At 38.9% G+C, this 12,783-nt stretch overlaps 1 protein-coding gene across 7 annotated transcripts in view; it reads left to right on the top strand.

The window, feature by feature from the left end:
- TAFA5 (TAFA chemokine like family member 5) overlaps window positions 1-12,783 on the top strand; it is a 612,146-nt gene that overhangs the window by 258,722 nt on the left and 340,641 nt on the right. The window lies entirely within an intron of this gene.

Genomic DNA, 12,783 nt, shown 5'->3' with positions numbered 1-12,783 from the left:
CAATGTTTTATTTTTCACCAATATAGTGATAGTATTTCATTAGGGCTGTTGACTAATCACAGTTAATGCACGTGATTAACTAAAAAAATAATCACAACTTAAAAAATTAATCGTAATTAATTGCAGTTTTAGTCACACTGTTAAATAATAGAATACCAATTGAAATGTATTAAATATTTTGGATGTTTTTCTACATTTTCAAATATATTGATTTCTATTACAACACAGAATACAAAGTGTACACTGATCGCTTTATGTTGATTACAAATATTTGCACTGTAAAAATGATAAAAATGTCATTTGTCAATTCACCTCATACAAGTATTGCAGTGCAATCCCTTTATAATGAAAGTGCAAGTGTCAATTTTTTGGTACGTAACTGCTCTCAAAAACAAAAAAATGTAAAACTTACAAGTCCACTTAGGCCAACTTCTTGTTCAGCCAATTGCTCAGACAAACACATTTGTTTACATTTAGGAGAGATAATGCTGCCCGCTTAGTTACAATATCAGCAGAAAGTGAGAGCAGGTGTTAGCACGGGACTTCTGTAGCTGGCATTGCAAGTTATTTACGTGCCAGATATGCTAAACATTTGTATGGTCCTTCATGCTTCAGCCACCATTCCAGAGGACATGCTTCCATGCTGATGACACTTGTTAAAAAATAATGCGTTAATTACATTTGTGACTGAACTCCTTGGCGAGAATTGTATGTCTCCAGCTCTGTGTTACCCTCATTCTGCCATATATTTCATGTTATAAGCAGTCTCTGATGATGACTCAGCACATGTTGTTCGTTTTGTGAAGCCTTCACTGCAGATTTGACAAAATGCAAAGAAGGTACCAATGTGAGATTTCTAAAGATAGCTACAGCACTCAACCCAAGGTTTAAGAATCTGAAGTGCCCTCCAAAATTTGAGACAGGTAAGGTGTGGCGCATGCTTTCAGAAGTCTTAAAAGAGCAACACGGTGATGTGGAAACTACAGAACCTGAACAACCAAAAGAAAATCAACCTTCTGCTGGTGGTATCTGACTTAGAGGACGAAAATGAACATGTCCACACTGTTTTGGATCATTATTGAGGAGAACCTTCATCAGCATGGACGCATTTCCTCTGGAATAGTGGTTAAAGTATCAAGGGACGTATGAATCTTTAGTGCATCTGGCATGTAAATATCTTATGACGCTGGCTACAACAGTGCCATGTGAATGCCTGTTCTCACTTTCAGGTGACATTGTGAACAAGAAGCGAGCAGCATTATCTCCTACAAATGTGAACAAACTTGTTTGTCTGAGTGATTGGCTGAACAAAAAATAGGACTGAGTGGACTTGTAGGCTCTAAAGTTTTACATTGTTTTATTTTCGAATGCAATTATTTTTTGTACATAATTCTACAGTTGTAAGTTCAACTTTCATGATAAAGAGATTGCACTACAGTACTTGAAAAATACTATTTTGCTTTTACAGTGCAAATATTTGTAATCAGAAATAAATATAAAGTGAGCACTGTACACTTTGAATTCTGTGTTGTAAATAAAATCAATATATTTGAAAATGTGGAAAACATCCAAAATATTTAAATAAAATGGTATTCTATTATTGTTTAGCAGTGCAATTACTCATGATTAATTTTTTTAATCGCTCGAGAGTCCTAATTTTCATATCTTTTCTCTTCTAGTATTGTAAAGAAGAAACAAATACAAAGATTTGTTTCTTACGTTCACATCAAATGCATCTTTTTCTTAAACATTATGCGTCATTTCAAAAGGGGATAACAAATCTCTGTTCCACATTAGGAGAGAGCAATTAGTACTTTCCTGTTACTTACATATGATTTTCTACTCCTACCCCTAAATGGAATTGTAACGTTCAGGTGGCTGTTTTTTCACTACAAAAATCCATTAAATCAACCCCCTCCATATCCTACCATAAACAATAAAAGCCCCAAAACTGAGCCTCAGACTTAAACTTTTGGAGACCCCAAATTATAAAGTGAACACATGAGTATAAACACAACAACATATGTTTGGCTAGCTATGTAGAGAACAAAATTCTCTACTGTCCTGGCACTGCTTGTGCTTTAGAAGAGGGAACAGAAGATTGAGATGACACTCACTTTTTATATTATCTAAACTCTGACCACTTTTTGCCTTGAGAAGGTGATTTTGTAACTGCAATGGGCATTGCTTTTTCAGAAGGTTCCCAAAGTTCAGCAGCACTGTGGGTACACATCCCATATACAAAGGCAATTTTCAGAGGCAAAGCAATTATATGTCATTAACTGATTTCTCAATATCTAAACATTTTAATGTACTACATCTAGATTGCAAAGCAGTTGACAGCTTTGTTTTCATAAGCTTATAATTTCCAAGCCATTCACCTTTAGCACAAAAATTGCCCATGCTTGATTTCGTGCCTAGGTGATTTGAAGTTGGACCAAACCAACTATTTTAGAGTTCTAATTCTGTAGTTAAAGAACTACAGCAAAAATGGCTGAAAGTTTGAAACTTAGCAGGACACACTCCATTGAAGAGCATGTGCTTTGCTGGACTTCAAAAATGGTTTTAACCAATTCAAAAATCACTCCTGAGGGTTCTCAGTGGACCTCTGCCAAGATTTTTACCAGGGTTTGAGGCTATGTCTTAACTCCACAAAAGGTGAGTTAAGTTAGTTCTCTTGATGTGAAATCCTAGTGGAGACAAGGCACAAATAGTTTTTACCTCAGTGCAACTAGTTGAAGTCAACCTTATATCACCCCGAGGTTTACCTTTACTGTTCCCGCCAGTGCTATATGTTCCTACCCTGGTCAAAACCCCGACCAGCATGAATTTATTACTCAGTTCACCTCTCCCTCAGTGTGGAGAGGAATATGCAACAAACTTGTGTTAACCAAGCTGAGATTTTTCCCCCACATACTTAACTCAAAGATACACTGATTTAGATAAAGCAAAAACAAGTTTATTAACTACAAAAAGATTGTGATTATAAGTAATAGCAAACAGATTAAAGCAGATTACCTAGTCAATAAACAAAACCACAAACTAAACCTAAGATACTAGAAAGACTGGATATGAATTAGAAATTTCTCACCCTGACTGATGATACAATCAGGCTTTCAGATTGTCAAGACACAAGCTGCACTTCTTTGCAGCTTGGGCTCCCCATCCCCGTTCCAAGTCCTTTTCTTTTGGAGCTGCTCTCAGGTGTTGAGTTGTGGGGAGAGAACAACAACAGATGATGCCACTCCCTGCCTTATATAGCTTTTCCATAGGGCAAGAACCCTTTGTTTCTAACTTGGTTCCCAGATCAGTTTGTGGAAAAATACAGCTACCCAAAAAGGAGGTCAGAGTCATGTGGTCTGGTCACATGCCCTTGCAGAGTCATAGCAGCCATTACTTATAGGCTGGCACAAAAGTTTAGAGGAAGGCTAAACTCTTTCACAACCCATTGTCTTTGTTGATGAGCCATTAGCACTGTCAGGCTTCTTCATTGTTGTATTTGAAAGGCTGGCTCTGGGTGTTTTCCTGAGTAAGCTCATTTGAAATACGTATCCATATTCAATGTTTATAACTTTAGATACAAAAATGAAACATGCATACAAATAGGATAATCATGTTCAACAAATCATAACTTTTCCAATGACACCTTACTGACCTATCTTGTAAAAGATGCATCATAATTATGTCATAATCATATCATCATAATATCACTGTGATGAAAATGGGATGTAGTGTCACAATGAAATCCTAGTGGAGCAAGGCACAAATAGTTTTTACCTCAGTGCAACTAATTGAGGTCAACCTTCTATCACCCCAAGGTTTACCTTTACTACCTCCATTGAGAGAAGAATTAAAAGGCCTTGTTACTACTAGAATTTCACAATGAGATAGCTATTTCAATGTAAATAGACACCTATTCTTTGCAGTGAAGGCAGCCTAAGAAGCCCCACCTGCCTTATAACCTCCTTCCTGTCCATTCTGCCAGCCTGGTCTAGAAGAGAGCCATTGTTCTTTGGCTGACGCTGGGACAATTTAATATTAAGAATATTGCCTAGTTGACGAACTCTGCACAATTCTCCACTAAGCTACCTTAATAGCAAAACCATAGCAAACAAACAAAAAGCCATGAAGCCTCTAGTATTAGTGTTTGCAATTTTTGTTATATTCTACAGTACTCGCCAAATTCTGAGCTTTCATGTATTTAAAAAAAAAAGTTTCTCTATTTCCCGGTTGTGAGGACACAGTGATAAAGTGAAGTGTTATTCTGCTTGTCCTGTTAAGCCAACCTTGAAGAAAACTCTTTCCAACCAAAACAGTGGCAAAGGTGGGAAGGTCCCCTTCTTCTAGTCTCATTCATATTAGTGAGTTGGAACCCTTTAAATACTAACTTCATTAAATAAGAGGAGTTTTAATATAAAGGGAAAAAATTATAATTAAGAATTAATGATATGTGAATAAAATGATAGACATCAGGGCGTTGAAAAGATTAGGATCAATAAGCAGTGCTCATTTGGATCCATTGTGCAAGTGTAACATATATACTGTTTTTTAAAATGAATACTGTATGTTGTTAGTGCTGCTGTTTCTGGAGCTTCTGTGAATTCTGCACTAGGAGAGTGTGCAGCTTGTTGATTCAGCAGCCCTCAATTTGATTCGTAAAGAAAGACCACATTCTTGGTTCAGTGACAAAAGCTCTGTCAGGTTTGTTGTCAGCAAAGCACAGTAGCAGTGTCCTGACGGTCCAGTTATAGGTACGCTAACATATGTATGCCCATAACCAGGTAGTGGTATTACCCCAAGAACACACCTGGGGTCCCATAGTAGCCTGTTGGTTACTTCCAGGATCCCCAAACGTTAACCTATTAATCTGTTCCTGTAAGGCAGAGGTGGGCAAACTTTTTGGTCTGAGGGCCGCATCTGGGAATAGAAATTGTATGGCGGGCCATGAATGCTCACAAAATTGAGGTTGGGGTGTGGGAGGGGGTGAGGGTGCTGGTTGGGGGTGGGGGCTCCGGGATGGGGCCAGAAATGAGGAGTTCAGGGTGCAGGAGGAGGGCTGGGCGAGGGGAGTGGGATGAGGGGTGGGGGGGCTCCGGCTGGTGTTGTGGGCTCCGGGGTGGGGCTAGGGATGAGGGGTTTGGGATGCAGGAGGGTACTCCAGGCTGGGATTGAGGGGTTCTGAGGGTGGGAGGGGGATGGGGTTGGGGTGTGAGGAGAGGCTCAGGGGTGCAGGCTCTGGGCAGCACTTACCACAAGTGGCTCTTGGAAGCAGCAGCATATCCCTTCTCTGGCTCCTACGCGGAGGCGCGACCAGGCACTGCTGCCCTGTCCACAGGCACTGCCCATGCAGCTCCCATTTGGCTGCAGTTCCGGGCCAATGGGAACTGTGGGGACGGCACTTGGGGTGGGGGAAGTGTGCAGAGTAGAACCCCCTTGCTGCCCCTACATGTAGGAGCCAGAGGGTGGGCCATGTTGCTGCTTCCAAGAGCCACGTGGAGCACCGCCATGCCCTCGCCACTGCTTCCAGGAGCTGCATGGCACTGCCCCCGACCCTGCTCTCCGGCTGGAGCACTGGAGGGAGGCAAGCTCCTGACTTCGCTCCCCGGCGGGAGCTCAAGGGCCGGATTAAAACGGCTGGTGAGCCGGATCCTGCCCACGGGCCGTAGTTTTCCCACCCCTGCTGTAAGGTGAAAGAAGGGTGCCTACCATAGTAGAATTGTCAGGGTTTACCCAGGATTTCCCTGTGCCCTTCAGGAAATTTCCCCAGAACAGACTAAATCTGTTCACCTTCAGAGGATACAGATACAACTTTAGCTCAAAGGATTGACACCCAGGCAGCACTTTTCCAAAACAAAATATTTTTCTTTAATGTAACCAACCTTTCCTAATACAATTAATTTAAACCTGAACTAAAAACATAAACATAAATCCCTTAGAACAGGCATACAACCAAAAGTACCCAATACTGTAATGCCATACAGTTAGAATGGATTAAGTGATTGTTATGAACATGAGAAAAGGAGTACTTGTGGCACCTTGGAGACTAACAAATTTATTTGAGCATAAGCTTTCGTGGGCTACAACTCACTTCGTCGGATGCATTCGGTGGAAAATACAGTGGGGAGATTTATATACACATACGGAGAACATGAAACAATGGGTTTTATCATACACACTGATCACTTAAGATGAGCTATTACCAGCAGGAAGGAGGCGGGAAGGAGGAAAACCTTTTGTGGTGATAATCAAGGTGGGCCATTTCCAGCCGTTAACAAGAAGGTCTGAGGAACAGTGGGGGGTGGGGAGAGGGGAGAAATAACATGGGGAAATAGTTTTACTTTGTGTAATGACCCATCCACTCCCAGTCTCTATTCAAGCTTAAGTTAATTGTATCCAGTTTGCAAATTAATTCCAATTCAGCAGTCTCTCGTTGGAGTCTGTTTTTGAAGTTTTTTTGTTGAAGGATAGCCACTCTCAGGTCTGTAATCATGTGACTGGAGAGATTGAAGTGTTCTCCGACTGGTTTTTGAATGTTATAATTCTTGACATCTGATTTGTGTCCATTTATTCTTTTACGTAGAGACTGTCCAGTTTGACCAATGTACATGGCAGAGGGGCATTGCTGGCACATGATGGCATATATCACATTGGTAGATGCACAGGTGAACGAGCCTCTGATAGTGTGGCTGATGTGATTAGGCCCTATGATGGAGTCCCCTGAATAGATATGTGGACAGAGTTGGCAACGGGCTTTGTTTCAAGGATAGGTTCCTGGGTTAGTGGTTCTGTTGTGTGGTGTATGGTTACTGGTGAGTATTTGCTTCAGGTTGGGGCTCAAATAAATTTGTTAGTCTCTAAGGTGCCACAAGTACTCCTTTTCTTTTTTGTGAATACAGACTAACACGGCTGCTACTCTGAAACCTGTTATGCACATGATGATCAATCATATGGAGGACACTGACAACAATCAAACTCTAAACTTTATATATAGTAATATAGACACACACACACACCACAGATATCCAACTGTATTATCCCAAGCATACAACTTCATTAACCCTATTTCTATTCTATATCCTGTACTATAGCTAACATGCTTCCTCTCTCTTGTCTTCCTTCCCTCTGCTCTGTCCCAGCAGTCCACTGCTGTTGCTGCTATTCTGCAATTGCTTCTGCTTCTTCCTTTTTCTCCTGCTCCTAACTTGACTGACTTTACCTGCTTGCTGTCTTTCATACAATTTTTGGCCTGTTCTGATTGGCTTGTTTCCCAATCCTAGCATTAGCATACCTAACCTCCAATCACTATTACTCCCTCTCTAATTGGTCCATACTTATGGACCAATCACAACTGCTAAATCTGACTGTCAATCAAAGCTGTTACACAGCAAGTTTTAGTACGATGGGGTGTTTACTCTTATGGTGTGGGGACCCTCACCTGCTTTTGGACTGAGTATACCTGACTGATACCACCCTTCAGTTTTGGAGTGACCTTTATCTGACCTCACTCCACATCTACCTACCAACACACTAGCCATAGACCAAACTTCTTGAAACTGCCATGTCACTGTCCTTGTGCCACCATCGTACACAGACTTAAATTACCAAACTTTTAAACTATAAACCAAGAGTTCTGAAAGTGGGGGTCCTGACCTCTCAGGGGGTCACAATGTTATTATGTGGGGGTCACGAGCTATCAGCCTCCACCCCAAACTCACTTCACCTCACTAGTATTTATAACGGTGTTAAATATCAAAAACATGTGTTTTTAATTTTTAAGGGGGGGTCGCACTGAGAGACTTGCTGCGTGAAAGGGGTCATGAATACAAAAGTTTGAGAACCTCTGCAAAACAATTACTTGATTTCTTTTATATATACTTATTTGTTAACTTATGCATCTTAATGTTAAGGTCTACTGTCGCCACCCCATTTCTTACCAATTTGTTAATTGTATTTCTGTTCAGTTCAATTGGTGACAAAGCAATGTTTTCAGTGCTGTGCTTAAGAAACAAGTTTCAGAGTAGCAGCCGTGTTAGTCTGTATTCGCAAAAAGAAAAGGAGTACTTGTGGCACCTTAGAGACTAACCTCTAATAAATTTGTTAGTCTCTAAGGTGCCACAAGTACTCCTTTTCTTCTTAAGAAACAAAACAGAGTAGCTCAAAATTTTTTCATAACAGTGGATCACTTGACCTAGTGTTGGTCCCTAGGCCATTACAAAGAGGCTTCTCCTTCCACTGTCATTTTATAGATTGATACAAACAAATTACATATTACATTCCATATGTTTGTTACCACCCTTGTATCTTTTACTTCAAAAGAAAACATCCCGATCCATTATCCTATCATCCCATCCTTATCTTTACAAGGGGTCTGTGTGTTACTGTACCACCCTCTTAGGAATATACTTATGTAGTTACTTGACAACTTTGTATATTCCTGTATCAACCTGTCAGGGCAGGAATGTGTTACTTGGTTAGCTGATACCTAGTGTTCTGCCAAGGGCAACTATTCTGCCAAGGGCAACTTTGGTTTACAGCCTTTCTTTGGTTGATACTTTCAGCTATGCCTAGGGCTCCAGCACTGTAAAATATAGAAAAATAAGCAACAGGATCAAATTGTTGGAGAATTTTAAATTTTCTGCTTTTTGTGAATTTAACAGTGCAATTCTAATGATGTATTTAAATAATTTTTCCCACTTAATTAATATATGTTTTAGCTGTCTCATTAATTAAACAATGTTTTGGTTTTTTTTTTTGCAAACTGAGTGACCTTAAAACTGGGAATAGATATGCAGGGATGTGTTCAAGTTTTGCTGCCACTCTGTTCTATTTTTCAGAGAAGCTAATGCAGAATATATAAGCATCCAGTTTTCTGTGTGCTCCAGAGCTCAGGATTCTTATGTATGTTTATATCCTTTCTACCTACAGCAATTTAACAGACAGAGTAGAGCAATTTGTATATGTGCATCCAGGATTGTAAAGAACCCACACCAAGCTTTTGTTCTTTTCCGGTCATTCAGCAGATAAGTTTAAATTTCATTTGTGTTGCAAGCTTCATTTTGGAAGAATATATATAAAAAACATTTTTTTCTGGTTTGAGCAGATAGTTAAAAAAAATGGGTAACCTGGCAACCTTGACAGTATTTCTTCAGTATACTAAAATTAAAATAATTTTTCTGAAGATGAAGATCATTTCCTGTATAAAATGAAGTCTGTTGTAATTACGATAGAAATATGGTTATGAAGAAACTGGGGGGAAAATAGTACATAATTTTCATGATAATATGCACAACTGTATAATTGCATAATCTGTACTAAACAAAAATAGTAGGTTTCTGTTGCTAAATCAAAATGTTGTACTACCATCTGCTCAGAACTTATAGCTTCTGCCCAGACCTCAGCAAGTTTTAAACTCCATGGAACTGATTCACACCAGTTCAAGTCAAAAGAATCAGAAGTAACTCCATTAACTGCAATGGTATTCAACTGGTCTAAAACCAGTTCAAGTGAAAGGCAACTCAAGCATTTTGAGCATAGCAGCATGTTTCCTCATGGTGGAACAGGCAGGTATGCTCAGCAGCCTGGTCTCCACCTTATCCCTGGCGTCATGGCTGCTCAAGTCCCTGTGCTGCTGTTGGTTAATTTTCCCTGACCTGTGACCTGGAGGTAAGATTTATCAATGGGGCCTTACTGCTGAACACAGTGGTGCTAAACATTTGTTCCCTGGTTCTGTCCCCTCTTATAGCTCGGTATATGGTCCAAAGTTGCGGAGCTTTGACTGCATGTCTTCCATGCATAGTGGTCCTTGGAGCCATGGAGGGGACTGCTGCAGGGGCATCATTTTCCAGCCCCTTTGTGTTTGGGGGCTGTCTTTCCACATCATATCCTCTCCAGAACATAGTATTTTGTATGTGTATATGCAGCAGCGTGCAGGAGTTTTTCTGTTGGAGGCAGCATGTTTGTGACAACCGCTTGAATATCACTATTAACAAACTGGATACTTTTCTTATTATTGGTTATTAACATTTTTTAATATTTTTAGTTTACACATTTTTTACCTCCAAAAATATCACCCTTATTAATGCTCATCTCCAGAATAGAATTGTCATTTAGCTTGGGTAAAATAAGATGTAGCAAGTTGCTTTTATTGAACTCTGTTTGAATAGTAATCAACTGCAACATAATTACAAAGTGTTTTTATATTATGCTAACAAAGTACCAATCATAAGCTAAATACTGACATTGGAATGGGTAGTTTGTGATTACTACTATATGTCAGGATCTTCATTAATATACACATTAACTGAACATAATTGACTGTAAGCCAGCTGGACAGTAGTAAAATACTTAATAATGAACCTCTTCAGTGCAGCATTTGCTGCCTCGAGGAGAACAATAAAAGTGTCCATATTTCCTTTAATATCCTTCAATAAAATACTGGCATATTAGCAAGCAAAATTATACTATCATGTGAGGTCTTTACAGATTCTGCTTCTCCAAATCATTGAGGTAATAAATTCTAAGACTGAGAGAGCTTATGAGGTAAGAGAGCAAACTGTCAAGGCTGTTGTCTCTTGACTCTATCCACCCTTTTTCCTGTAACCCAAACTGAAAAAAAAAACATAGCAAAATTAATTTCCCTCCTTCAGAAATTTGGGCTCAAACAGCAGTTTCCAGTTAACTGAACAATGACATATATTTTTTTAAGATATAAGTGCTTGTAAATAAATAGTCATGTCAGCATAATTGGAAAACCATGATACAGAATCACGGAGAATATATCTTATAATATTTTTATTTAGTTTTATTTAAATATTACAAACACAGCTGGATGGCATAATAACATTTTAGCCATTTTCTGATGGTGTTCTGCCTTAGTTTTCCCTCTTTAATACAAGTAGGATACTGTTTTCCTTAACTGTGACTTTATGTAAACTGCTTACCACATCATATTTCATATATCATAGCTGTGGAATATATTAAATTAGGCAGAGGTTACAAATCTATACTTAGTGGCATTTGGATTATATAAGAATTAAACCTCTTTGCAACAAAGCATTTAAGAGCTCAGTTTTCTCTGAAAATCATAATTACATAATTGCACATAAAAAGTCTGTTGCAACAAATGGGAAACAGCATAATAGTGTTGTGTTTATTATGGCCAATTTCCACCATAATCTCCCTTATGTACTTTTATTATACAGTTTTATCTACATAATATAGTAAAGGTTTCAGAGTAGCAGCCGTGTTAGTCTGTATTTGCAAAAAGAAAAGGAGTACTTGTGGCACCTTAGAGACAACAAATTTATTAGAGCATAAGCTTTCGTGAGCTACAGCTCGCTTCATTCATCCGATGAAGTGAGCTGTAGCTCACGAAAGCTTATGCTCTAATAAATTTTTTAGTCTCTAAGGTGCCACAAGTACTCCTTTTCTTTTTATAATATAGTAAAGTATCAGAACAGTCATATTCTCTTAAAGTATTTGATGTTATTGCCTTTTAAGTTCTCATTATACAGAACTATTAAGGCCTTTGTTTCACACAGGTCTGTAACATTCCTGTGTTACATACAGAACAAATTAATTTCATTGTAGTGTTTTAGAAGCAAATACTTCAATACTGTGCACTCGATGGAATCTATGCTTTAAAACTTGGTCAACAAATTTATTCTTGGAGATACAGCAAACTGTCAACATTAATGTATTTTTTATTCTTTGAGCTATGTTGTAAAGCTTCAGAAAAGAGTTGTTGCTTCTTTTAAGTTTAGATTTTTCAGAGTTTGTACTGGGAATAACTCCTGAAAATTATCTGCCCTGAGGGTGCATGCAATCTGATGTAAACAGTCCACATCAGGAAAAAAAATAATAGGAACAACAAATATACAAAAAAAAGTTCCATGTAGAACTGCCTGGTTCATTCACTCAGCTAGCTTTGGCTCAGATGCAGCATCTGGTTTTTTGTGGGATTCTGTATTTTACTCAATTTTACAGCTGGGTTTGCTGAAAAAGGTCAGGTGATTTGCCCCTGGTCGCACAGTGAGTCATTGGCATTAAACCCACAATCCCCTTGGTTCCTTTGTGTTGATACTTAGACTGCACAGACTCCTATCACTTCGCCATTAACATATTTAAAGAACATCTTCATACTTTACTGTATGTATTTTTCCCATGATTGTTTTGTATGGTAGGACTGCTCCATGATTATTTGTATTATGCCATGAACATAAACAACACTTTTTACAGAGGGTAACAAGATCTTTGTCCCAACATGTAAACTCTCTAAATGGATAATATAATGGATATTGACAAAAGACCATGATGGGTAGAGAGGGAAGGAAGAGGAGGAAAAATAATAAAATAAAACATAAAATGTACAATATTAAATATTATTTATTACTTACTATTATATAAATACAACACATGGACTATTTAAAATCAATGGTTTCTTAGCATGCCTTTTACTAAGAAATGGGTATTTTTGTCACTGTTCTGGTGAGGTGATTGGCTATTGTGTGTCCTTGGTCCTCCTTTTTTACGTGCTCTGCAGAGGGGCTTCCCTTTTGACATCGAGTCATGCAAGGGTTTAGCTGTCTGAGAGAACTTCTATGTGTAACCACAATAGTGTTACATAAACCCAATGAACCCAAGGCCTTACTAATTGAAAGACAGATGTATAACTGAGCACTGGCGCAACAACACCACTGGTAGTAACTGTGGAAGCTTGATGGTGTAGTGTAGACAGGGTGGAGGCATTTTATCATCAGCTGCCTAACCCAGTAGGGTTGACCA

This window comes from Dermochelys coriacea, chromosome 1 (genome assembly GCF_009764565.3).
Source record: "Dermochelys coriacea isolate rDerCor1 chromosome 1, rDerCor1.pri.v4, whole genome shotgun sequence".
In the NCBI taxonomy this organism is placed as follows: domain Eukaryota; kingdom Metazoa; phylum Chordata; order Testudines; family Dermochelyidae; genus Dermochelys; species Dermochelys coriacea.
This window is presented reverse-complemented; position numbering and strand designations above follow the sequence as displayed.